The sequence below is a fragment of the Hyla sarda genome, unplaced genomic scaffold, assembly GCF_029499605.1.
Source record: "Hyla sarda isolate aHylSar1 unplaced genomic scaffold, aHylSar1.hap1 scaffold_879, whole genome shotgun sequence".
Lineage (NCBI taxonomy): Eukaryota > Metazoa > Chordata > Amphibia > Anura > Hylidae > Hyla > Hyla sarda.
Genome location: NW_026610907.1, coordinates 48650 through 75908, shown reverse-complemented (window position 1 = coordinate 75908; position 27259 = coordinate 48650). Strand labels below are relative to the sequence as shown.

The 27259-nt window shown below is 46.6% G+C and overlaps 10 non-coding genes and 3 pseudogenes across 10 annotated transcripts; all 13 read right to left on the bottom strand.

Annotated features, from left to right (window-relative positions):
* Positions 1–643: 643 nt before the first annotated feature.
* LOC130348279 (U2 spliceosomal RNA) lies at positions 644–834 on the bottom strand. The gene has a single exon (XR_008886036.1). It is a non-coding gene; the product is annotated as a U2 spliceosomal RNA (small nuclear RNA).
* Positions 835–2927: 2093 nt separating this feature from the next.
* On the bottom strand, positions 2928–3118 carry LOC130348278 (U2 spliceosomal RNA). The gene has a single exon (XR_008886035.1). It is a non-coding gene; the product is annotated as a U2 spliceosomal RNA (small nuclear RNA).
* A 2071-nt stretch (positions 3119–5189) lies between these two features.
* LOC130348254 (U2 spliceosomal RNA) lies at positions 5190–5368 on the bottom strand (annotated as a pseudogene).
* A 690-nt stretch (positions 5369–6058) lies between these two features.
* LOC130348258 (U2 spliceosomal RNA) lies at positions 6059–6218 on the bottom strand (annotated as a pseudogene).
* Positions 6219–8315: 2097 nt separating this feature from the next.
* On the bottom strand, positions 8316–8506 carry LOC130348277 (U2 spliceosomal RNA). The gene has a single exon (XR_008886034.1). It is a non-coding gene; the product is annotated as a U2 spliceosomal RNA (small nuclear RNA).
* Positions 8507–10596: 2090 nt separating this feature from the next.
* On the bottom strand, positions 10597–10787 carry LOC130348276 (U2 spliceosomal RNA). Its single transcript, XR_008886033.1, has one exon. It is a non-coding gene; the product is annotated as a U2 spliceosomal RNA (small nuclear RNA).
* Positions 10788–12889: 2102 nt separating this feature from the next.
* On the bottom strand, positions 12890–13080 carry LOC130348275 (U2 spliceosomal RNA). The gene has a single exon (XR_008886032.1). It is a non-coding gene; the product is annotated as a U2 spliceosomal RNA (small nuclear RNA).
* A 2078-nt stretch (positions 13081–15158) lies between these two features.
* LOC130348246 (U2 spliceosomal RNA) lies at positions 15159–15349 on the bottom strand. Its single transcript, XR_008886012.1, has one exon. It is a non-coding gene; the product is annotated as a U2 spliceosomal RNA (small nuclear RNA).
* A 2096-nt stretch (positions 15350–17445) lies between these two features.
* On the bottom strand, positions 17446–17636 carry LOC130348274 (U2 spliceosomal RNA). The gene has a single exon (XR_008886031.1). It is a non-coding gene; the product is annotated as a U2 spliceosomal RNA (small nuclear RNA).
* Positions 17637–19735: 2099 nt separating this feature from the next.
* LOC130348273 (U2 spliceosomal RNA) lies at positions 19736–19926 on the bottom strand. The gene has a single exon (XR_008886030.1). It is a non-coding gene; the product is annotated as a U2 spliceosomal RNA (small nuclear RNA).
* Positions 19927–22007: 2081 nt separating this feature from the next.
* LOC130348271 (U2 spliceosomal RNA) lies at positions 22008–22198 on the bottom strand. Its single transcript, XR_008886029.1, has one exon. It is a non-coding gene; the product is annotated as a U2 spliceosomal RNA (small nuclear RNA).
* A 2081-nt stretch (positions 22199–24279) lies between these two features.
* On the bottom strand, positions 24280–24470 carry LOC130348243 (U2 spliceosomal RNA). The gene has a single exon (XR_008886009.1). It is a non-coding gene; the product is annotated as a U2 spliceosomal RNA (small nuclear RNA).
* A 2071-nt stretch (positions 24471–26541) lies between these two features.
* Positions 26542–26720, bottom strand: LOC130348255 (U2 spliceosomal RNA; annotated as a pseudogene).
* Between the last annotated feature and the right edge of the window lie 539 nt (positions 26721–27259).

Sequence of the window (27259 nt, the reverse complement as noted above, 5' to 3'; positions counted from 1 at the left end):
CTCTGTACTTTGGTCTATATTGATGCGGGACATAGACAGCCAGCTGATGACCAATCCATTAGTGCAATGGATGGCTGGAAGCATTTGTCTTTGCCTTTGCAATACCACAGAAGCAATGCATGGTCAATGTACAGCAATGACACACCTGTGTGAACAGCCAGGAGACCCCCCCCCCCCCCCATGTTATGTTACATAGTTACATAGTTAGTACGGTCGAAAAAAGACATATGTCCATCAAGTTCAACCAGGGAATTAAGGGGTAGGGGTGTGGCGCGATATTGGGGAAGGGATGAGATTTTATATTTCTTCATAAGCATTAATCTTATTTTGTCAATTAGGAACATTCAGCACCCACCCGCTATCAAGGCAGCTGCCTATCATGTCATGCCCTACCTGCACAGGTGTGCTGGCTACTCAAATGATCCAATTAAGGAGGCCATTTAGTCAGCAGCAGCAGAAGTCCTGTGCCTGGACGCTCCAACAGGGGCCAGACACAAGCAGAAGCAGAAGCAGCAGAAGCAGCAGCAGCACCACCTTTTGTTTTTTGGCTGCAGCAGCAGCAAGGCCCACAGGGCTGGCTAGCTGGCTAGCCAGCAAGCAGGTAGCAATGAAAGTAGGAATCTTTCTTTTTAACCCTGTAAGGGGGTGGTGCACTGTACCCGAAGATACTGCCATATCGGGTCAATGCATAGGGCGACGGAAGCAAGCTTCGAAATCGGCCCCCGTTCTCAAAAATCCATTTAATATATGGTCCCCAGATAGGGGACGTATCAGATATTAAACTGATAAGAACAGATACTACACTTGATCTTAGCCAAAAGGCCGAGAAGCGATAACCGTGAAAGGGGCGGGCCCAACAAGGTCCCCTTCATGGGCACTATCACTGCTTGCTGTCAGGGAGGCTGCCAGACAATTTTCCATGCACACTCTGGGCTGGGGGGCAGTCAACCACCAGTACACACAGCAGAACCTAAACCCATACCATTATTGCTAAGCAGCAAGACAGGGGCCCATTGCACTCCCACGGGGCCTTTTTAAATGCAATCCATAACCCGGATTTGCCAGGAACCCTTCTTACTCCTCCTACTTGCATGTGACACTGGGCTTAGGATCTGCATAGGAAACACACACACAAGCACACACCTACCTTTGTTGCCTGCAGATGCCTCCTTGGCTGTCCCCAAACGGTATCAAACCAACACCCACGGGAAGCTGTAAGCATAGAGGACATGCCTGCACCCCATTGGACTTACCTGTGTGGGTTAAATCCGGGTTATTTGACAACCTATGGCGGTGATGGTTCTGCTCAGGCAGAGCAGTGCTGATGCTCCTCATAAAGCTGTCGCTGCTGTGAAGGTTCTAGGTGACATCACAAATCCCTATGGTTACATACACAACAAAGCTGGGTTGTTGTTGTTTACACTCTGCAAGGCCTGTGGAAGTGAGTGACATCATAGCACTGTAGTTCTGAGGGTTCAAGATGGATGCAACAATCTCCTGTTGCTTCTATGAAGGCCGTAATAGACGACATCACCAAACAGCTCCATAGTCACATACACAGCAAAGGAGAGATGTTGTTTACACCTAGTGATGTCAGTGGTATTGAGTGACATCACAGCACAGTGCTAAGGCTCCTGGGCCTGGACACAGCAGCGGCTGCAATATCTCAACGGAGAATACGTTTATATCTATGTGTGTGTGTGCGCATATATATATATATATATATATATATATATATATATATATATATTTCTCCGCCGAAATCACTTTTAAACCCATTTCCACCTTTTTTTCCCTTCTCTTCCTCTTACTTTTTTTTCACGTTTTTTTACGTTTTTCTCCTTTTCGCCTCTTTTCTGGGCGTATTATTCTTCTTTTTCTTCTTTTTTTTCGTCTAATGCATACCCCATCAGTGCAGCAATGCTTATTCAATACCGCCAGCAGATGGAGACACTGGGGGATAATTTTCTAAGGATTTATACTGATTTTTCCTGTCTGAATTTGTCGCACAGAAAGTTGCAGGCCAAATATGTGTGACATTTCTGCGACTTTAGCTTCTAGAGCATTTTTACAACATTATACATAGGTGCTGAATACATAAAAAGCGACTGTTCAGCGACAGACAAGTCGCATCGGCTGAAAGTAGGCCAGAATGTCAGTCCATGTTGGAGCAGGTTTAGATACAGTCTAAAGCATAGATCTCAAAGTCTGTGCACAGAATTTAGCAAGGGCCTCGCACCTTCTGATGCATCAGGTAGGTGCACAATAGCATAGCCTAACCCTCTGTACTTTGGTCTATATTGATGCGGGACATAGACAGCCAGCTGATGACCAATCCATTAGTGCAATGGATGGCTGGAAGCATTTGTCTTTGCCTTTGCAATACCACAGAAGCAATGCATGGTCAATGTACAGCAATGACACACCTGTGTGAACAGCCAGGAGACCCCCCCCCCCCCCCCCCATGTTATGTTACATAGTTACATAGTTAGTACGGTCGAAAAAAGACATATGTCCATCAAGTTCAACCAGGGAATTAAGGGGTAGGGGTGTGGCGCGATATTGGGGAAGGGATGAGATTTTATATTTCTTCATAAGCATTAATCTTATTTTGTCAATTAGGAACATTCAGCACCCACCCGCTATCAAGGCAGCTGCCTATCATGTCATGCCCTACCTGCACAGGTGTGCTGGCTACTCAAATGATCCAATTAAGGAGGCCATTTAGTCAGCAGCAGCAGAAGTCCTGTGCCTGGACGCTCCAACAGGGGCCAGACACAAGCAGAAGCAGAAGCAGCAGAAGCAGCAGCAGCACCACCTTTTGTTTTTTGGCTGCAGCAGCAGCAAGGCCCACAGGGCTGGCTAGCTGGCTAGCCAGCAAGCAGGTAGCAATGAAAGTAGGAATCTTTCTTTTTAACCCTGTAAGGGGGTGGTGCACTGTACCCGAAGATACTGCCATATCGGGTCAATGCATAGGGCGACGGAAGCAAGCTTCGAAATCGGCCCCCGTTCTCAAAAATCCATTTAATATATGGTCCCCAGATAGGGGACGTATCAGATATTAAACTGATAAGAACAGATACTACACTTGATCTTAGCCAAAAGGCCGAGAAGCGATAACCGTGAAAGGGGCGGGCCCAACAAGGTCCCCTTCATGGGCACTATCACTGCTTGCTGTCAGGGAGGCTGCCAGACAATTTTCCATGCACACTCTGGGCTGGGGGGCAGTCAACCACCAGTACACACAGCAGAACCTAAACCCATACCATTATTGCTAAGCAGCAAGACAGGGGCCCATTGCACTCCCACGGGGCCTTTTTAAATGCAATCCATAACCCGGATTTGCCAGGAACCCTTCTTACTCCTCCTACTTGCATGTGACACTGGGCTTAGGATCTGCATAGGAAACACACACACAAGCACACACCTACCTTTGTTGCCTGCAGATGCCTCCTTGGCTGTCCCCAAACGGTATCAAACCAACACCCACGGGAAGCTGTAAGCATAGAGGACATGCCTGCACCCCATTGGACTTACCTGTGTGGGTTAAATCCGGGTTATTTGACAACCTATGGCGGTGATGGTTCTGCTCAGGCAGAGCAGTGCTGATGCTCCTCATAAAGCTGTCGCTGCTGTGAAGGTTCTAGGTGACATCACAAATCCCTATGGTTACATACACAACAAAGCTGGGTTGTTGTTGTTTACACTCTGCAAGGCCTGTGGAAGTGAGTGACATCATAGCACTGTAGTTCTGAGGGTTCTAGATGGATGCAACAATCTCCTGTTGCTTCTATGAAGGCCGTAATAGACGACATCACCAAACAGCTCCATAGTCACATACACAGCAAAGGAGAGATGTTGTTTACACCTAGTGATGTCAGTGGTATTGAGTGACATCACAGCACAGTGCTAAGGCTCCTGGGCCTGGACACAGCAGCGGCTGCAATATCTCAACGGAGAATACGTTTATATCTATGTGTGTGTGTGCGCATATATATATATATATATATATATATATATATTTCTCCGCCGAAATCACTTTTAAACCCATTTCCACCTTTTTTTCCCTTCTCTTCCTCTTACTTTTTTTTCACGTTTTTTTACGTTTTTCTCCTTTTCGCCTCTTTTCTGGGCGTATTATTCTTCTTTTTCTTCTTTTTTTTCGTCTAATGCATACCCCATCAGTGCAGCAATGCTTATTCAATACCGCCAGCAGATGGAGACACTGGGGGATAATTTTCTAAGGATTTATACTGATTTTTCCTGTCTGAATTTGTCGCACAGAAAGTTGCAGGCCAAATATGTGTGACATTTCTGCGACTTTAGCTTCTAGAGCATTTTTACAACATTATACATAGGTGCTGAATACATAAAAAGCGACTGTTCAGCGACAGACAAGTCGCATCGGCTGAAAGTAGGCCAGAATGTCAGTCCATGTTGGAGCAGGTTTAGATACAGTCTAAAGCATAGATCTCAAAGTCTGTGCACAGAATTTAGCAAGGGCCTCGCACCTTCTGATGCATCAGGTAGGTGCACAATAGTATAGCCTAACCCTCTGTACTTTGGTCTATATTGATGCGGGACATAGACAGCCAGCTGATGACCAATCCATTAGTGCAATGGATGGCTGGAAGCATTTGTCTTTGCCTTTGCAATACCACAGAAGCAATGCATGGTCAATGTACAGCAATGACACACCTGTGTGAACAGCCAGGAGACCCCCCCCCCCCCCATGTTATGTTACATAGTTACATAGTTAGTACGGTCGAAAAAAGACATATGTCCATCAAGTTCAACCAGGGAATTAAGGGGTAGGGGTGTGGCGCGATATTGGGGAAGGGATGAGATTTTATATTTCTTCATAAGCATTAATCTTATTTTGTCAATTAGGAACATTCAGCACCCACCCGCTATCAAGGCAGCTGCCTATCATGTCATGCCCTACCTGCACAGGTGTGCTGGCTACTCAAATGATCCAATTAAGGAGGCCATTTAGTCAGCAGCAGCAGAAGTCCTGTGCCTGGACGCTCCAACAGGGGCCAGACACAAGCAGAAGCAGAAGCAGCAGAAGCAGCACCACCTTTTGTTTTTTGGCTGCAGCAGCAGCAAGGCCCACAGGGCTGGCTAACTGGCTAGCCAGCAAGCAGGTAGCAATGAAAGTAGGAATCTTTCTTTTTAACCCTGTAAGGGGGTGGTGCACTGTACCCGAAGATACTGCCATATCGGGTCAATGCATAGGGCGACGGAAGCAAGCTTCGAAATCGGCCCCCGTTCTCAAAAATCCATTTAATATATGGTCCCCAGATAGGGGACGTATCAGATATTAAACTGATAAGAACAGATTTTTTTATATCTAAAGCCGAGGAACGTGCTTTCGATTCACCCAAAGTGCAAGAAAAAGTGCAAACGTGTTACACTAAAAAAAAACGTGCACAAAGGATGCGGTCTATCGCAAGCCCTTCTCCGATAGGAGAGAGGCCCCCCAACAAACCTTACCCTTCGCCTCCGGACCAAAAGGTACCTGCGAGGTTCCAGGTTCGATGTCCCTTTTCGCCGAAGCTACTAGGAGACCACAAATGCTCCCGGCATCCCCCTTGGCGTTAGCCAAGGTATCTGCCCGCAGAGCCGATTACGGTAGGTACCCTGCGAAGCAGGAGTACCCGGGGTGTTTGCAGGGAGGTGCGGAACCTAATGGCCACACACACCTCCCCTAGACCGCCAGGAGGGACACCCAGAAGGGCTACCGCATCCTGACAAATCCTGTGAACACACAACACGCAAAAAGTGACACAGTGAGACAAAAAATAAATAAATAAGTGAATGTGTGCAGATATACTGCCCGGACATCCGGCCGGATCTATAAAAATTTCTCTGATCCTAGCCAGAAGGCCGGGAATCAAGAGGTGAGTGCCACAAGGTGAAGAGATTATGGTGCCCGTGCTTCAACTCAGTGAGCCTATTCTCCCAGTGAGTTTCGGCACCTCGGGGTCACCACTCCCCGAGGCACAAAAGTACCTCGGCTCTAGACCCTCTCAGCCTCATGGCGAGACCCGGAGGGAACAGGTCACATCGGGGCAGCCGTCGAGCTGATTCCTCAGAACCAGCCCCGGAAAGCCCTGGTACACCTGCATCCTCCATGCAGCACCCATCCCCACCAGCATGAAAACTGATAAGAACAGATACTACACTTGATCTTAGCCAAAAGGCCGAGAAGCGATAACCGTGAAAGGGGCGGGCCCAACAAGGTCCCCTTCATGGGCACTATCACTGCTTGCTGTCAGGGAGGCTGCCAGACAATTTTCCATGCACACTCTGGGCTGGGGGGCAGTCAACCACCAGTACACACAGCAGAACCTAAACCCATACCATTATTGCTAAGCAGCAAGACAGGGGCCCATTGCACTCCCACGGGGCCTTTTTAAATGCAATCCATAACCCGGATTTGCCAGGAACCCTTCTTACTCCTCCTACTTGCATGTGACACTGGGCTTAGGATCTGCATAGGAAACACACACACAAGCACACACCTACCTTTGTTGCCTGCAGATGCCTCCTTGGCTGTCCCCAAACGGTATCAAACCAACACCCACGGGAAGCTGTAAGCATAGAGGACATGCCTGCACCCCATTGGACTTACCTGTGTGGGTTAAATCCGGGTTATTTGACAACCTATGGCGGTGATGGTTCTGCTCAGGCAGAGCAGTGCTGATGCTCCTCATAAAGCTGTCGCTGCTGTGAAGGTTCTAGGTGACATCACAAATCCCTATGGTTACATACACAACAAAGCTGGGTTGTTGTTGTTTACACTCTGCAAGGCCTGTGGAAGTGAGTGACATCATAGCACTGTAGTTCTGAGGGTTCAAGATGGATGCAACAATCTCCTGTTGCTTCTATGAAGGCCGTAATAGACGACATCACCAAACAGCTCCATAGTCACATACACAGCAAAGGAGAGATGTTGTTTACACCTAGTGATGTCAGTGGTATTGAGTGACATCACAGCACAGTGCTAAGGCTCCTGGGCCTGGACACAGCAGCGGCTGCAATATCTCAACGGAGAATACGTTTATATCTATGTGTGTGTGTGCGCATATATATATATATATATATATATATATATATATATATATATATATATATTTCTCCGCCAAAATCACTTTTAAACCCATTTCCACCTTTTTTTCCCTTCTCTTCCTCTTACTTTTTTTTCACGTTTTTTTACGTTTTTCTCCTTTTCGCCTCTTTTCTGGGCGTATTATTCTTCTTTTTCTTCTTTTTTTTCGTCTAATGCATACCCCATCAGTGCAGCAATGCTTATTCAATACCGCCAGCAGATGGAGACACTGGGGGATAATTTTCTAAGGATTTATACTGATTTTTCCTGTCTGAATTTGTCGCACAGAAAGTTGCAGGCCAAATATGTGTGACATTTCTGCGACTTTAGCTTCTAGAGCATTTTTACAACATTATACATAGGTGCTGAATACATAAAAAGCGACTGTTCAGCGACAGACAAGTCGCATCGGCTGAAAGTAGGCCAGAATGTCAGTCCATGTTGGAGCAGGTTTAGATACAGTCTAAAGCATAGATCTCAAAGTCTGTGCACAGAATTTAGCAAGGGCCTCGCACCTTCTGATGCATCAGGTAGGTGCACAATAGCATAGCCTAACCCTCTGTACTTTGGTCTATATTGATGCGGGACATAGACAGCCAGCTGATGACCAATCCATTAGTGCAATGGATGGCTGGAAGCATTTGTCTTTGCCTTTGCAATACCACAGAAGCAATGCATGGTCAATGTACAGCAATGACACACCTGTGTGAACAGCCAGGAGACCCCCCCCCCCCCCCCATGTTATGTTACATAGTTACATAGTTAGTACGGTCGAAAAAAGACATATGTCCATCAAGTTCAACCAGGGAATTAAGGGGTAGGGGTGTGGCGCGATATTGGGGAAGGGATGAGATTTTATATTTCTTCATAAGCATTAATCTTATTTTGTCAATTAGGAACATTCAGCACCCACCCGCTATCAAGGCAGCTGCCTATCATGTCATGCCCTACCTGCACAGGTGTGCTGGCTACTCAAATGATCCAATTAAGGAGGCCATTTAGTCAGCAGCAGCAGAAGTCCTGTGCCTGGACGCTCCAACAGGGGCCAGACACAAGCAGAAGCAGAAGCAGCAGAAGCAGCAGCAGCACCACCTTTTGTTTTTTGGCTGCAGCAGCAGCAAGGCCCACAGGGCTGGCTAGCTGGCTAGCCAGCAAGCAGGTAGCAATGAAAGTAGGAATCTTTCTTTTTAACCCTGTAAGGGGGTGGTGCACTGTACCCGAAGATACTGCCATATCGGGTCAATGCATAGGGCGACGGAAGCAAGCTTCGAAATCGGCCCCCGTTCTCAAAAATCCATTTAATATATGGTCCCCAGATAGGGGACGTATCAGATATTAAACTGATAAGAACAGATACTACACTTGATCTTAGCCAAAAGGCCGAGAAGCGATAACCGTGAAAGGGGCGGGCCCAACAAGGTCCCCTTCATGGGCACTATCACTGCTTGCTGTCAGGGAGGCTGCCAGACAATTTTCCATGCACACTCTGGGCTGGGGGGCAGTCAACCACCAGTACACACAGCAGAACCTAAACCCATACCATTATTGCTAAGCAGCAAGACAGGGGCCCATTGCACTCCCACGGGGCCTTTTTAAATGCAATCCATAACCCGGATTTGCCAGGAACCCTTCTTACTCCTCCTACTTGCATGTGACACTGGGCTTAGGATCTGCATAGGAAACACACACACAAGCACACACCTACCTTTGTTGCCTGCAGATGCCTCCTTGGCTGTCCCCAAACGGTATCAAACCAACACCCACGGGAAGCTGTAAGCATAGAGGACATGCCTGCACCCCATTGGACTTACCTGTGTGGGTTAAATCCGGGTTATTTGACAACCTATGGCGGTGATGGTTCTGCTCAGGCAGAGCAGTGCTGATGCTCCTCATAAAGCTGTCGCTGCTGTGAAGGTTCTAGGTGACATCACAAATCCCTATGGTTACATACACAACAAAGCTGGGTTGTTGTTGTTTACACTCTGCAAGGCCTGTGGAAGTGAGTGACATCATAGCACTGTAGTTCTGAGGGTTCAAGATGGATGCAACAATCTCCTGTTGCTTCTATGAAGGCCGTAATAGACGACATCACCAAACAGCTCCATAGTCACATACACAGCAAAGGAGAGATGTTGTTTACACCTAGTGATGTCAGTGGTATTGAGTGACATCACAGCACAGTGCTAAGGCTCCTGGGCCTGGACACAGCAGCGGCTGCAATATCTCAACGGAGAATACGTTTATATCTATGTGTGTGTGTGCGCATATATATATATATATATATATATATATATATATATATATATATTTCTCCGCCGAAATCACTTTTAAACCCATTTCCACCTTTTTTTCCCTTCTCTTCCTCTTACTTTTTTTTCACGTTTTTTTACGTTTTTCTCCTTTTCGCCTCTTTTCTGGGCGTATTATTCTTCTTTTTCTTCTTTTTTTTCGTCTAATGCATACCCCATCAGTGCAGCAATGCTTATTCAATACCGCCAGCAGATGGAGACACTGGGGGATAATTTTCTAAGGATTTATACTGATTTTTCCTGTCTGAATTTGTCGCACAGAAAGTTGCAGGCCAAATATGTGTGACATTTCTGCGACTTTAGCTTCTAGAGCATTTTTACAACATTATACATAGGTGCTGAATACATAAAAAGCGACTGTTCAGCGACAGACAAGTCGCATCGGCTGAAAGTAGGCCAGAATGTCAGTCCATGTTGGAGCAGGTTTAGATACAGTCTAAAGCATAGATCTCAAAGTCTGTGCACAGAATTTAGCAAGGGCCTCGCACCTTCTGATGCATCAGGTAGGTGCACAATAGCATAGCCTAACCCTCTGTACTTTGGTCTATATTGATGCGGGACATAGACAGCCAGCTGATGACCAATCCATTAGTGCAATGGATGGCTGGAAGCATTTGTCTTTGCCTTTGCAATACCACAGAAGCAATGCATGGTCAATGTACAGCAATGACACACCTGTGTGAACAGCCAGGAGACCCCCCCCCCCCCCCATGTTATGTTACATAGTTACATAGTTAGTACGGTCGAAAAAAGACATATGTCCATCAAGTTCAACCAGGGAATTAAGGGGTAGGGGTGTGGCGCGATATTGGGGAAGGGATGAGATTTTATATTTCTTCATAAGCATTAATCTTATTTTGTCAATTAGGAACATTCAGCACCCACCCGCTATCAAGGCAGCTGCCTATCATGTCATGCCCTACCTGCACAGGTGTGCTGGCTACTCAAATGATCCAATTAAGGAGGCCATTTAGTCAGCAGCAGCAGAAGTCCTGTGCCTGGACGCTCCAACAGGGGCCAGACACAAGCAGAAGCAGAAGCAGCAGAAGCAGCAGCAGCACCACCTTTTGTTTTTTGGCTGCAGCAGCAGCAAGGCCCACAGGGCTGGCTAGCTGGCTAGCCAGCAAGCAGGTAGCAATGAAAGTAGGAATCTTTCTTTTTAACCCTGTAAGGGGGTGGTGCACTGTACCCGAAGATACTGCCATATCGGGTCAATGCATAGGGCGACGGAAGCAAGCTTCGAAATCGGCCCCCGTTCTCAAAAATCCATTTAATATATGGTCCCCAGATAGGGGACGTATCAGATATTAAACTGATAAGAACAGATACTACACTTGATCTTAGCCAAAAGGCCGAGAAGCGATAACCGTGAAAGGGGCGGGCCCAACAAGGTCCCCTTCATGGGCACTATCACTGCTTGCTGTCAGGGAGGCTGCCAGACAATTTTCCATGCACACTCTGGGCTGGGGGGCAGTCAACCACCAGTACACACAGCAGAACCTAAACCCATACCATTATTGCTAAGCAGCAAGACAGGGGCCCATTGCACTCCCACGGGGCCTTTTTAAATGCAATCCATAACCCGGATTTGCCAGGAACCCTTCTTACTCCTCCTACTTGCATGTGACACTGGGCTTAGGATCTGCATAGGAAACACACACACAAGCACACACCTACCTTTGTTGCCTGCAGATGCCTCCTTGGCTGTCCCCAAACGGTATCAAACCAACACCCACGGGAAGCTGTAAGCATAGAGGACATGCCTGCACCCCATTGGACTTACCTGTGTGGGTTAAATCCGGGTTATTTGACAACCTATGGCGGTGATGGTTCTGCTCAGGCAGAGCAGTGCTGATGCTCCTCATAAAGCTGTCGCTGCTGTGAAGGTTCTAGGTGACATCACAAATCCCTATGGTTACATACACAACAAAGCTGGGTTGTTGTTGTTTACACTCTGCAAGGCCTGTGGAAGTGAGTGACATCATAGCACTGTAGTTCTGAGGGTTCTAGATGGATGCAACAATCTCCTGTTGCTTCTATGAAGGCCATAATAGACGACATCACCAAACAGCTCCATAGTCACATACACAGCAAAGGAGAGATGTTGTTTACACCTAGTGATGTCAGTGGTATTGAGTGACATCACAGCACAGTGCTAAGGCTCCTGGGCCTGGACACAGCAGCGGCTGCAATATCTCAACGGAGAATACGTTTATATCTATGTGTGTGTGTGCGCATATATATATATATATATATATATATATATATATATATATATATATATATTTCTCCGCCGAAATCACTTTTAAACCCATTTCCACCTTTTTTTCCCTTCTCTTCCTCTTACTTTTTTTTCACGTTTTTTTACGTTTTTCTCCTTTTCGCCTCTTTTCTGGGCGTATTATTCTTCTTTTTCTTCTTTTTTTTCGTCTAATGCATACCCCATCAGTGCAGCAATGCTTATTCAATACCGCCAGCAGATGGAGACACTGGGGGATAATTTTCTAAGGATTTATACTGATTTTTCCTGTCTGAATTTGTCGCACAGAAAGTTGCAGGCCAAATATGTGTGACATTTCTGCGACTTTAGCTTCTAGAGCATTTTTACAACATTATACATAGGTGCTGAATACATAAAAAGCGACTGTTCAGCGACAGACAAGTCGCATCGGCTGAAAGTAGGCCAGAATGTCAGTCCATGTTGGAGCAGGTTTAGATACAGTCTAAAGCATAGATCTCAAAGTCTGTGCACAGAATTTAGCAAGGGCCTCGCACCTTCTGATGCATCAGGTAGGTGCACAATAGCATAGCCTAACCCTCTGTACTTTGGTCTATATTGATGCGGGACATAGACAGCCAGCTGATGACCAATCCATTAGTGCAATGGATGGCTGGAAGCATTTGTCTTTGCCTTTGCAATACCACAGAAGCAATGCATGGTCAATGTACAGCAATGACACACCTGTGTGAACAGCCAGGAGACCCCCCCCCCCCCCCCCCCCCATGTTATGTTACATAGTTACATAGTTAGTACGGTCGAAAAAAGACATATGTCCATCAAGTTCAACCAGGGAATTAAGGGGTAGGGGTGTGGCGCGATATTGGGGAAGGGATGAGATTTTATATTTCTTCATAAGCATTAATCTTATTTTGTCAATTAGGAACATTCAGCACCCACCCGCTATCAAGGCAGCTGCCTATCATGTCATGCCCTACCTGCACAGGTGTGCTGGCTACTCAAATGATCCAATTAAGGAGGCCATTTAGTCAGCAGCAGCAGAAGTCCTGTGCCTGGACGCTCCAACAGGGGCCAGACACAAGCAGAAGCAGAAGCAGCAGAAGCAGCAGCAGCACCACCTTTTGTTTTTTGGCTGCAGCAGCAGCAAGGCCCACAGGGCTGGCTAGCTGGCTAGCCAGCAAGCAGGTAGCAATGAAAGTAGGAATCTTTCTTTTTAACCCTGTAAGGGGGTGGTGCACTGTACCCGAAGATACTGCCATATCGGGTCAATGCATAGGGCGACGGAAGCAAGCTTCGAAATCGGCCCCCGTTCTCAAAAATCCATTTAATATATGGTCCCCAGATAGGGGACGTATCAGATATTAAACTGATAAGAACAGATACTACACTTGATCTTAGCCAAAAGGCCGAGAAGCGATAACCGTGAAAGGGGCGGGCCCAACAAGGTCCCCTTCATGGGCACTATCACTGCTTGCTGTCAGGGAGGCTGCCAGACAATTTTCCATGCACACTCTGGGCTGGGGGGCAGTCAACCACCAGTACACACAGCAGAACCTAAACCCATACCATTATTGCTAAGCAGCAAGACAGGGGCCCATTGCACTCCCACGGGGCCTTTTTAAATGCAATCCATAACCCGGATTTGCCAGGAACCCTTCTTACTCCTCCTACTTGCATGTGACACTGGGCTTAGGATCTGCATAGGAAACACACACACAAGCACACACCTACCTTTGTTGCCTGCAGATGCCTCCTTGGCTGTCCCCAAACGGTATCAAACCAACACCCACGGGAAGCTGTAAGCATAGAGGACATGCCTGCACCCCATTGGACTTACCTGTGTGGGTTAAATCCGGGTTATTTGACAACCTATGGCGGTGATGGTTCTGCTCAGGCAGAGCAGTGCTGATGCTCCTCATAAAGCTGTCGCTGCTGTGAAGGTTCTAGGTGACATCACAAATCCCTATGGTTACATACACAACAAAGCTGGGTTGTTGTTGTTTACACTCTGCAAGGCCTGTGGAAGTGAGTGACATCATAGCACTGTAGTTCTGAGGGTTCAAGATGGATGCAACAATCTCCTGTTGCTTCTATGAAGGCCGTAATAGACGACATCACCAAACAGCTCCATAGTCACATACACAGCAAAGGAGAGATGTTGTTTACACCTAGTGATGTCAGTGGTATTGAGTGACATCACAGCACAGTGCTAAGGCTCCTGGGCCTGGACACAGCAGCGGCTGCAATATCTCAACGGAGAATACGTTTATATCTATGTGTGTGTGTGCGCATATATATATATATATATATATATATATATTTCTCCGCCGAAATCACTTTTAAACCCATTTCCACCTTTTTTTCCCTTCTCTTCCTCTTACTTTTTTTTCACGTTTTTTTACGTTTTTCTCCTTTTCGCCTCTTTTCTGGGCGTATTATTCTTCTTTTTCTTCTTTTTTTTCGTCTAATGCATACCCCATCAGTGCAGCAATGCTTATTCAATACCGCCAGCAGATGGAGACACTGGGGGATAATTTTCTAAGGATTTATACTGATTTTTCCTGTCTGAATTTGTCGCACAGAAAGTTGCAGGCCAAATATGTGTGACATTTCTGCGACTTTAGCTTCTAGAGCATTTTTACAACATTATACATAGGTGCTGAATACATAAAAAGCGACTGTTCAGCGACAGACAAGTCGCATCGGCTGAAAGTAGGCCAGAATGTCAGTCCATGTTGGAGCAGGTTTAGATACAGTCTAAAGCATAGATCTCAAAGTCTGTGCACAGAATTTAGCAAGGGCCTCGCACCTTCTGATGCATCAGGTAGGTGCACAATAGCATAGCCTAACCCTCTGTACTTTGGTCTATATTGATGCGGGACATAGACAGCCAGCTGATGACCAATCCATTAGTGCAATGGATGGCTGGAAGCATTTGTCTTTGCCTTTGCAATACCACAGAAGCAATGCATGGTCAATGTACAGCAATGACACACCTGTGTGAACAGCCAGGAGACCCCCCCCCCCCCCCCCATGTTATGTTACATAGTTACATAGTTAGTACGGTCGAAAAAAGACATATGTCCATCAAGTTCAACCAGGGAATTAAGGGGTAGGGGTGTGGCGCGATATTGGGGAAGGGATGAGATTTTATATTTCTTCATAAGCATTAATCTTATTTTGTCAATTAGGAACATTCAGCACCCACCCGCTATCAAGGCAGCTGCCTATCATGTCATGCCCTACCTGCACAGGTGTGCTGGCTACTCAAATGATCCAATTAAGGAGGCCATTTGGTCAGCAGCAGCAGAAGTCCTGTGCCTGGACGCTCCAACAGGGGCCAGACACAAGCAGAAGCAGAAGCAGCAGAAGCAGCAGCAGCACCACCTTTTGTTTTTTGGCTGCAGCAGCAGCAAGGCCCACAGGGCTGGCTAGCTGGCTAGCCAGCAAGCAGGTAGCAATGAAAGTAGGAATCTTTCTTTTTAACCCTGTAAGGGGGTGGTGCACTGTACCCGAAGATACTGCCATATCGGGTCAATGCATAGGGCGACGGAAGCAAGCTTCGAAATCGGCCCCCGTTCTCAAAAATCCATTTAATATATGGTCCCCAGATAGGGGATGTATCAGATATTAAACTGATAAGAACAGATACTACACTTGATCTTAGCCAAAAGGCCGAGAAGCGATAACCGTGAAAGGGGCGGGCCCAACAAGGTCCCCTTCATGGGCACTATCACTGCTTGCTGTCAGGGAGGCTGCCAGACAATTTTCCATGCACACTCTGGGCTGGGGGGCAGTCAACCACCAGTACACACAGCAGAACCTAAACCCATACCATTATTGCTAAGCAGCAAGACAGGGGCCCATTGCACTCCCACGGGGCCTTTTTAAATGCAATCCATAACCCGGATTTGCCAGGAACCCTTCTTACTCCTCCTACTTGCATGTGACACTGGGCTTAGGATCTGCATAGGAAACACACACACAAGCACACACCTACCTTTGTTGCCTGCAGATGCCTCCTTGGCTGTCCCCAAACGGTATCAAACCAACACCCACGGGAAGCTGTAAGCATAGAGGACATGCCTGCACCCCATTGGACTTACCTGTGTGGGTTAAATCCGGGTTATTTGACAACCTATGGCGGTGATGGTTCTGCTCAGGCAGAGCAGTGCTGATGCTCCTCATAAAGCTGTCGCTGCTGTGAAGGTTCTAGGTGACATCACAAATCCCTATGGTTACATACACAACAAAGCTGGGTTGTTGTTGTTTACACTCTGCAAGGCCTGTGGAAGTGAGTGACATCATAGCACTGTAGTTCTGAGGGTTCAAGATGGATGCAACAATCTCCTGTTGCTTCTATGAAGGCCATAATAGACGACATCACCAAACAGCTCCATAGTCACATACACAGCAAAGGAGAGATGTTGTTTACACCTAGTGATGTCAGTGGTATTGAGTGACATCACAGCACAGTGCTAAGGCTCCTGGGCCTGGACACAGCAGCGGCTGCAATATCTCAACGGAGAATACGTTTATATCTATGTGTGTGTGTGCGCATATATATATATATATATATATATATATATATATATATATATATATATTTCTCCGCCGAAATCACTTTTAAACCCATTTCCACCTTTTTTTCCCTTCTCTTCCTCTTACTTTTTTTTCACGTTTTTTTACGTTTTTCTCCTTTTCGCCTCTTTTCTGGGCGTATTATTCTTCTTTTTCTTCTTTTTTTTCGTCTAATGCATACCCCATCAGTGCAGCAATGCTTATTCAATACCGCCAGCAGATGGAGACACTGGGGGATAATTTTCTAAGGATTTATACTGATTTTTCCTGTCTGAATTTGTCGCACAGAAAGTTGCAGGCCAAATATGTGTGACATTTCTGCGACTTTAGCTTCTAGAGCATTTTTACAACATTATACATAGGTGCTGAATACATAAAAAGCGACTGTTCAGCGACAGACAAGTCGCATCGGCTGAAAGTAGGCCAGAATGTCAGTCCATGTTGGAGCAGGTTTAGATACAGTCTAAAGCATAGATCTCAAAGTCTGTGCACAGAATTTAGCAAGGGCCTCGCACCTTCTGATGCATCAGGTAGGTGCACAATAGCATAGCCTAACCCTCTGTACTTTGGTCTATATTGATGCGGGACATAGACAGCCAGCTGATGACCAATCCATTAGTGCAATGGATGGCTGGAAGCATTTGTCTTTGCCTTTGCAATACCACAGAAGCAATGCATGGTCAATGTACAGCAATGACACACCTGTGTGAACAGCCAGGAGACCCCCCCCCCCCCCCCCATGTTATGTTACATAGTTACATAGTTAGTACGGTCGAAAAAAGACATATGTCCATCAAGTTCAACCAGGGAATTAAGGGGTAGGGGTGTGGCGCGATATTGGGGAAGGGATGAGATTTTATATTTCTTCATAAGCATTAATCTTATTTTGTCAATTAGGAACATTCAGCACCCACCCGCTATCAAGGCAGCTGCCTATCATGTCATGCCCTACCTGCACAGGTGTGCTGGCTACTCAAATGATCCAATTAAGGAGGCCATTTAGTCAGCAGCAGCAGAAGTCCTGTGCCTGGACGCTCCAACAGGGGCCAGACACAAGCAGAAGCAGAAGCAGCAGAAGCAGCAGCAGCACCACCTTTTGTTTTTTGGCTGCAGCAGCAGCAAGGCCCACAGGGCTGGCTAGCTGGCTAGCCAGCAAGCAGGTAGCAATGAAAGTAGGAATCTTTCTTTTTAACCCTGTAAGGGGGTGGTGCACTGTACCCGAAGATACTGCCATATCGGGTCAATGCATAGGGCGACGGAAGCAAGCTTCGAAATCGGCCCCCGTTCTCAAAAATCCATTTAATATATGGTCCCCAGATAGGGGACGTATCAGATATTAAACTGATAAGAACAGATACTACACTTGATCTTAGCCAAAAGGCCGAGAAGCGATAACCGTGAAAGGGGCGGGCCCAACAAGGTCCCCTTCATGGGCACTATCACTGCTTGCTGTCAGGGAGGCTGCCAGACAATTTTCCATGCACACTCTGGGCTGGGGGGCAGTCAACCACCAGTACACACAGCAGAACCTAAACCCATACCATTATTGCTAAGCAGCAAGACAGGGGCCCATTGCACTCCCACGGGGCCTTTTTAAATGCAATCCATAACCCGGATTTGCCAGGAACCCTTCTTACTCCTCCTACTTGCATGTGACACTGGGCTTAGGATCTGCATAGGAAACACACACACAAGCACACACCTACCTTTGTTGCCTGCAGATGCCTCCTTGGCTGTCCCCAAACGGTATCAAACCAACACCCACGGGAAGCTGTAAGCATAGAGGACATGCCTGCACCCCATTGGACTTACCTGTGTGGGTTAAATCCGGGTTATTTGACAACCTATGGCGGTGATGGTTCTGCTCAGGCAGAGCAGTGCTGATGCTCCTCATAAAGCTGTCGCTGCTGTGAAGGTTCTAGGTGACATCACAAATCCCTATGGTTACATACACAACAAAGCTGGGTTGTTGTTGTTTACACTCTGCAAGGCCTGTGGAAGTGAGTGACATCATAGCACTGTAGTTCTGAGGGTTCAAGATGGATGCAACAATCTCCTGTTGCTTCTATGAAGGCCGTAATAGACGACATCACCAAACAGCTCCATAGTCACATACACAGCAAAGGAGAGATGTTGTTTACACCTAGTGATGTCAGTGGTATTGAGTGACATCACAGCACAGTGCTAAGGCTCCTGGGCCTGGACACAGCAGCGGCTGCAATATCTCAACGGAGAATACGTTTATATCTATGTGTGTGTGTGCGCATATATATATATATATATATATATATATATATATATATATATATATATATTTCTCCGCCGAAATCACTTTTAAACCCATTTCCACCTTTTTTTCCCTTCTCTTCCTCTTACTTTTTTTTCACGTTTTTTTACGTTTTTCTCCTTTTCGCCTCTTTTCTGGGCGTATTATTCTTCTTTTTCTTCTTTTTTTTCGTCTAATGCATACCCCATCAGTGCAGCAATGCTTATTCAATACCGCCAGCAGATGGAGACACTGGGGGATAATTTTCTAAGGATTTATACTGATTTTTCCTGTCTGAATTTGTCGCACAGAAAGTTGCAGGCCAAATATGTGTGACATTTCTGCGACTTTAGCTTCTAGAGCATTTTTACAACATTATACATAGGTGCTGAATACATAAAAAGCGACTGTTCAGCGACAGACAAGTCGCATCGGCTGAAAGTAGGCCAGAATGTCAGTCCATGTTGGAGCAGGTTTAGATACAGTCTAAAGCATAGATCTCAAAGTCTGTGCACAGAATTTAGCAAGGGCCTCGCACCTTCTGATGCATCAGGTAGGTGCACAATAGCATAGCCTAACCCTCTGTACTTTGGTCTATATTGATGCGGGACATAGACAGCCAGCTGATGACCAATCCATTAGTGCAATGGATGGCTGGAAGCATTTGTCTTTGCCTTTGCAATACCACAGAAGCAATGCATGGTCAATGTACAGCAATGACACACCTGTGTGAACAGCCAGGAGACCCCCCCCCCCCCCCCCCATGTTATGTTACATAGTTACATAGTTAGTACGGTCGAAAAAAGACATATGTCCATCAAGTTCAACCAGGGAATTAAGGGGTAGGGGTGTGGCGCGATATTGGGGAAGGGATGAGATTTTATATTTCTTCATAAGCATTAATCTTATTTTGTCAATTAGGAACATTCAGCACCCACCCGCTATCAAGGCAGCTGCCTATCATGTCATGCCCTACCTGCACAGGTGTGCTGGCTACTCAAATGATCCAATTAAGGAGGCCATTTAGTCAGCAGCAGCAGAAGTCCTGTGCCTGGACGCTCCAACAGGGGCCAGACACAAGCAGAAGCAGAAGCAGCAGAAGCAGCAGCAGCACCACCTTTTGTTTTTTGGCTGCAGCAGCAGCAAGGCCCACAGGGCTGGCTAGCTGGCTAGCCAGCAAGCAGGTAGCAATGAAAGTAGGAATCTTTCTTTTTAACCCTGTAAGGGGGTGGTGCACTGTACCCGAAGATACTGCCATATCGGGTCAATGCATAGGGCGACGGAAGCAAGCTTCGAAATCGGCCCCCGTTCTCAAAAATCCATTTAATATATGGTCCCCAGATAGGGGACGTATCAGATATTAAACTGATAAGAACAGATACTACACTTGATCTTAGCCAAAAGGCCGAGAAGCGATAACCGTGAAAGGGGCGGGCCCAACAAGGTCCCCTTCATGGGCACTATCACTGCTTGCTGTCAGGGAGGCTGCCAGACAATTTTCCATGCACACTCTGGGCTGGGGGGCAGTCAACCACCAGTACACACAGCAGAACCTAAACCCATACCATTATTGCTAAGCAGCAAGACAGGGGCCCATTGCACTCCCACGGGGCCTTTTTAAATGCAATCCATAACCCGGATTTGCCAGGAACCCTTCTTACTCCTCCTACTTGCATGTGACACTGGGCTTAGGATCTGCATAGGAAACACACACACAAGCACACACCTACCTTTGTTGCCTGCAGATGCCTCCTTGGCTGTCCCCAAACGGTATCAAACCAACACCCACGGGAAGCTGTAAGCATAGAGGACATGCCTGCACCCCATTGGACTTACCTGTGTGGGTTAAATCCGGGTTATTTGACAACCTATGGCGGTGATGGTTCTGCTCAGGCAGAGCAGTGCTGATGCTCCTCATAAAGCTGTCGCTGCTGTGAAGGTTCTAGGTGACATCACAAATCCCTATGGTTACATACACAACAAAGCTGGGTTGTTGTTGTTTACACTCTGCAAGGCCTGTGGAAGTGAGTGACATCATAGCACTGTAGTTCTGAGGGTTCAAGATGGATGCAACAATCTCCTGTTGCTTCTATGAAGGCCGTAATAGACGACATCACCAAACAGCTCCAAAGTCACATACACAGCAAAGGAGAGATGTTGTTTACACCTAGTGATGTCAGTGGTATTGAGTGACATCACAGCACAGTGCTAAGGCTCCTGGGCCTGGACACAGCAGCGGCTGCAATATCTCAACGGAGAATACGTTTATATATATGTGTGTGTGTGCGCATATATATATATATATATATATATATATATATATATTTCTCCGCCGAAATCACTTTTAAACCCATTTCCACCTTTTTTTCCCTTCTCTTCCTCTTACTTTTTTTTCAAGTTTTTTTACGTTTTTCTCCTTTTCGCCTCTTTTCTGGGCATATTATTCTTCTTTTTCTTCTTTTTTTTCGTCTAATGCATACCCCATCAGTGCAGCAATGCTTATTCAATACCGCCAGCAGATGGAGACACTGGGGGATAATTTTCTAAGGATTTATACTGATTTTTCCTGTCTGAATTTGTCGCACAGAAAGTTGCAGGCCAAATATGTGTGACATTTCTGCGACTTTAGCTTCTAGAGCATTTTTACAACATTATACATAGGTGCTGAATACATAAAAAGCGACTGTTCAGCGACAGACAAGTCGCATCGGCTGAAAGTAGGCCAGAATGTCAGTCCATGTTGGAGCAGGTTTAGATACAGTCTAAAGCATAGATCTCAAAGTCTGTGCACAGAATTTAGCAAGGGCCTCGCACCTTCTGATGCATCAGGTAGGTGCACAATAGCATAGCCTAACCCTCTGTACTTTGGTCTATATTGATGCGGGACATAGACAGCCAGCTGATGACCAATCCATTAGTGCAATGGATGGCTGGAAGCATTTGTCTTTGCCTTTGCAATACCACAGAAGCAATGCATGGTCAATGTACAGCAATGACACACCTGTGTGAACAGCCAGGAGACCCCCCCCCCCCCCATGTTATGTTACATAGTTACATAGTTAGTACGGTCGAAAAAAGACATATGTCCATCAAGTTCAACCAGGGAATTAAGGGGTAGGGGTGTGGCGCGATATTGGGGAAGGGATGAGATTTTATATTTCTTCATAAGCATTAATCTTATTTTGTCAATTAGGAACATTCAGCACCCACCCGCTATCAAGGCAGCTGCCTATCATGTCATGCCCTACCTGCACAGGTGTGCTGGCTACTCAAATGATCCAATTAAGGAGGCCATTTAGTCAGCAGCAGCAGAAGTCCTGTGCCTGGACGCTCCAACAGGGGCCAGACACAAGCAGAAGCAGAAGCAGCAGAAGCAGCAGCAGCACCACCTTTTGTTTTTTGGCTGCAGCAGCAGCAAGGCCCACAGGGCTGGCTAGCTGGCTAGCCAGCAAGCAGGTAGCAATGAAAGTAGGAATCTTTCTTTTTAACCCTGTAAGGGGGTGGTGCACTGTACCCGAAGATACTGCCATATCGGGTCAATGCATAGGGCGACGGAAGCAAGCTTCGAAATCGGCCCCCGTTCTCAAAAATCCATTTAATATATGGTCCCCAGATAGGGGACGTATCAGATATTAAACTGATAAGAACAGATACTACACTTGATCTTAGCCAAAAGGCCGAGAAGCGATAACCGTGAAAGGGGCGGGCCCAACAAGGTCCCCTTCATGGGCACTATCACTGCTTGCTGTCAGGGAGGCTGCCAGACAATTTTCCATGCACACTCTGGGCTGGGGGGCAGTCAACCACCAGTACACACAGCAGAACCTAAACCCATACCATTATTGCTAAGCAGCAAGACAGGGGCCCATTGCACTCCCACGGGGCCTTTTTAAATGCAATCCATAACCCGGATTTGCCAGGAACCCTTCTTACTCCTCCTACTTGCATGTGACACTGGGCTTAGGATCTGCATAGGAAACACACACACAAGCACACACCTACCTTTGTTGCCTGCAGATGCCTCCTTGGCTGTCCCCAAACGGTATCAAACCAACACCCACGGGAAGCTGTAAGCATAGAGGACATGCCTGCACCCCATTGGACTTACCTGTGTGGGTTAAATCCGGGTTATTTGACAACCTATGGCGGTGATGGTTCTGCTCAGGCAGAGCAGTGCTGATGCTCCTCATAAAGCTGTCGCTGCTGTGAAGGTTCTAGGTGACATCACAAATCCCTATGGTTACATACACAACAAAGCTGGGTTGTTGTTGTTTACACTCTGCAAGGCCTGTGGAAGTGAGTGACATCATAGCACTGTAGTTCTGAGGGTTCAAGATGGATGCAACAATCTCCTGTTGCTTCTATGAAGGCCGTAATAGACGACATCACCAAACAGCTCCATAGTCACATACACAGCAAAGGAGAGATGTTGTTTACACCTAGTGATGTCAGTGGTATTGAGTGACATCACAGCACAGTGCTAAGGCTCCTGGGCCTGGACACAGCAGCGGCTGCAATATCTCAACAGAGAATACGTTTATATCTATGTGTGTGTGTGCGCATATATATATATATATATATATATATATATATTTCTCCGCCGAAATCACTTTTAAACCCATTTCCACCTTTTTTTCCCTTCTCTTCCTCTTACTTTTTTTTCACGTTTTTTTACGTTTTTCTCCTTTTCGCCTCTTTTCTGGGCGTATTATTCTTCTTTTTCTTCTTTTTTTTCGTCTAATGCATACCCCATCAGTGCAGCAATGCTTATTCAATACCGCCAGCAGATGGAGACACTGGGGGATAATTTTCTAAGGATTTATACTGATTTTTCCTGTCTGAATTTGTCGCACAGAAAGTTGCAGGCCAAATATGTGTGACATTTCTGCGACTTTAGCTTCTAGAGCATTTTTACAACATTATACATAGGTGCTGAATACATAAAAAGCGACTGTTCAGCGACAGACAAGTCGCATCGGCTGAAAGTAGGCCAGAATGTCAGTCCATGTTGGAGCAGGTTTAGATACAGTCTAAAGCATAGATCTCAAAGTCTGTGCACAGAATTTAGCAAGGGCCTCGCACCTTCTGATGCATCAGGTAGGTGCACAATAGCATAGCCTAACCCTCTGTACTTTGGTCTATATTGATGCGGGACATAGACAGCCAGCTGATGACCAATCCATTAGTGCAATGGATGGCTGGAAGCATTTGTCTTTGCCTTTGCAATACCACAGAAGCAATGCATGGTCAATGTACAGCAATGACACACCTGTGTGAACAGCCAGGAGACCCCCCCCCCCCCCCATGTTATGTTACATAGTTACATAGTTAGTACGGTCGAAAAAAGACATATGTCCATCAAGTTCAACCAGGGAATTAAGGGGTAGGGGTGTGGCGCGATATTGGGGAAGGGATGAGATTTTATATTTCTTCATAAGCATTAATCTTATTTTGTCAATTAGGAACATTCAGCACCCACCCGCTATCAAGGCAGCTGCCTATCATGTCATGCCCTACCTGCACAGGTGTGCTGGCTACTCAAATGATCCAATTAAGGAGGCCATTTAGTCAGCAGCAGCAGAAGTCCTGTGCCTGGACGCTCCAACAGGGGCCAGACACAAGCAGAAGCAGAAGCAGCAGAAGCAGCAGCAGCAGCACCACCTTTTGTTTTTTGGCTGCAGCAGCAGCAAGGCCCACAGGGCTGGCTAGCTGGCTAGCCAGCAAGCAGGTAGCAATGAAAGTAGGAATCTTTCTTTTTAACCCTGTAAGGGGGTGGTGCACTGTACCCGAAGATACTGCCATATCGGGTCAATGCATAGGGCGACGGAAGCAAGCTTCGAAATCGGCCCCCGTTCTCAAAAATCCATTTAATATATGGTCCCCAGATAGGGGACGTATCAGATATTAAACTGATAAGAACAGATACTACACTTGATCTTAGCCAAAAGGCCGAGAAGTGATAACCGTGAAAGGGGCGGGCCCAACAAGGTCCCCTTCATGGGCACTATCACTGCTTGCTGTCAGGGAGGCTGCCAGACAATTTTCCATGCACACTCTGGGCTGGGGGGCAGTCAACCACCAGTACACACAGCAGAACCTAAACCCATACCATTATTGCTAAGCAGCAAGACAGGGGCCCATTGCACTCCCACGGGGCCTTTTTAAATGCAATCCATAACCCGGATTTGCCAGGAACCCTTCTTACTCCTCCTACTTGCATGTGACACTGGGCTTAGGATCTGCATAGGAAACACACACACAAGCACACACCTACCTTTGTTGCCTGCAGATGCCTCCTTGGCTGTCCCCAAACGGTATCAAACCAACACCCACGGGAAGCTGTAAGCATAGAGGACATGCCTGCACCCCATTGGACTTACCTGTGTGGGTTAAATCCGGGTTATTTGACAACCTATGGCGGTGATGGTTCTGCTCAGGCAGAGCAGTGCTGATGCTCCTCATAAAGCTGTCGCTGCTGTGAAGGTTCTAGGTGACATCACAAATCCCTATGGTTACATACACAACAAAGCTGGGTTGTTGTTGTTTACACTCTGCAAGGCCTGTGGAAGTGAGTGACATCATAGCACTGTAGTTCTGAGGGTTCAAGATGGATGCAACAATCTCCTGTTGCTTCTATGAAGGCCGTAATAGACGACATCACCAAACAGCTCCATAGTCACATACACAGCAAAGGAGAGATGTTGTTTACACCTAGTGATGTCAGTGGTATTGAGTGACATCACAGCACAGTGCTAAGGCTCCTGGGCCTGGACACAGCAGCGGCTGCAATATCTCAACGGAGAATACGTTTATATCTATGTGTGTGTGTGCGCATATATATATATATATATATATATATATATATATATATATATATATATTTCTCCGCCGAAATCACTTTTAAACCCATTTCCACCTTTTTTTCCCTTCTCTTCCTCTTACTTTTTTTTCACGTTTTTTTACGTTTTTTTCCTTTTCGCCTCTTTTCTGGGCGTATTATTCTTCTTTTTCTTCTTTTTTTTCGTCTAATGCATACCCCATCAGTGCAGCAATGCTTATTCAATACCGCCAGCAGATGGAGACACTGGGGGATAATTTTCTAAGGATTTATACTGATTTTTCCTGTCTGAATTTGTCGCACAGAAAGTTGCAGGCCAAATATGTGTGACATTTCTGCGACTTTAGCTTCTAGAGCATTTTTACAACATTATACATAGGTGCTGAATACATAAAAAGCGACTGTTCAGCGACAGACAAGTCGCATCGGCTGAAAGTAGGCCAGAATGTCAGTCCATGTTGGAGCAGGTTTAGATACAGTCTAAAGCATAGATCTCAAAGTCTGTGCACAGAATTTAGCAAGGGCCTCGCACCTTCTGATGCATCAGGTAGGTGCACAATAGCATAGCCTAACCCTCTGTACTTTGGTCTATATTGATGCGGGACATAGACAGCCAGCTGATGACCAATCCATTAGTGCAATGGATGGCTGGAAGCATTTGTCTTTGCCTTTGCAATACCACAGAAGCAATGCATGGTCAATGTACAGCAATGACACACCTGTGTGAACAGCCAGGAGACCCCCCCCCCCCCCCCCATGTTATGTTACATAGTTACATATGTCCATCAAGTTCAACCAGGGAATTAAGGGGTAGGGGTGTGGCGCGATATTGGGGAAGGGATGAGATTTTATATTTCTTCATAAGCATTAATCTTATTTTGTCAATTAGGAACATTCAGCACCCACCCGCTATCAAGGCAGCTGCCTATCATGTCATGCCCTACCTGCACAGGTGTGCTGGCTACTCAAATGATCCAATTAAGGAGGCCATTTAGTCAGCAGCAGCAGAAGTCCTGTGCCTGGACGCTCCAACAGGGGCCAGACACAAGCAGAAGCAGAAGCAGCAGAAGCAGCAGCAGCACCACCTTTTGTTTTTTGGCTGCAGCAGCAGCAAGGCCCACAGGGCTGGCTAGCTGGCTAGCCAGCAAGCAGGTAGCAATGAAAGTAGGAATCTTTCTTTTTAACCCTGTAAGGGGGTGGTGCACTGTACCCGAAGATACTGCCATATCGGGTCAATGCATAGGGCGACGGAAGCAAGCTTCGAAATCGGCCCCCGTTCTCAAAAATCCATTTAATATATGGTCCCCAGATAGGGGACGTATCAGATATTAAACTGATAAGAACAGATTTTTTTTTTTTTATCTAAAGCCGAGGAACGTGCTTTCGATTCACCCAAAGTGCAAGAAAAAGTGCAAACGTGTTACACTAAAAAAAAACGTGCACAAAGGATGCGGTCTATCGCAAGCCCTTCTCCGATAGGAGAGAGGCCCCCCAACAAACCTTACCCTTCGCCTCCGGACCAAAAGGTACCTGCGAGGTTCCAGGTTCGATGTCCCTTTTCGCCGAAGCTACTAGGGGACCACAAATGCTCCCGGCATCCCCCTTGGCGTTAGCCAAGGTATCTGCCCGCAGAGCCGATTACGGTAGGTACCCTGCCAAAGCAGGAGTACCCGGGGTGTTTGCAGGGAGGTGCGGAACCTAATGGCCACACACACCTCCCCTAGACCGCCAGGAGGGACACCCAGAAGGGCTACCGCATCCTGACCAATCCTGTGAACACACAACACGCAAAAAGTGACACAGTGAAACAAAAAAGAAATAAATAAGTGAATGTGTGCAGATATACTGCCCGGACATCCGGCCGGATCTATAAAAATTTCTCTGATCCTAGCCAGAAGGCCGGGAATCAAGA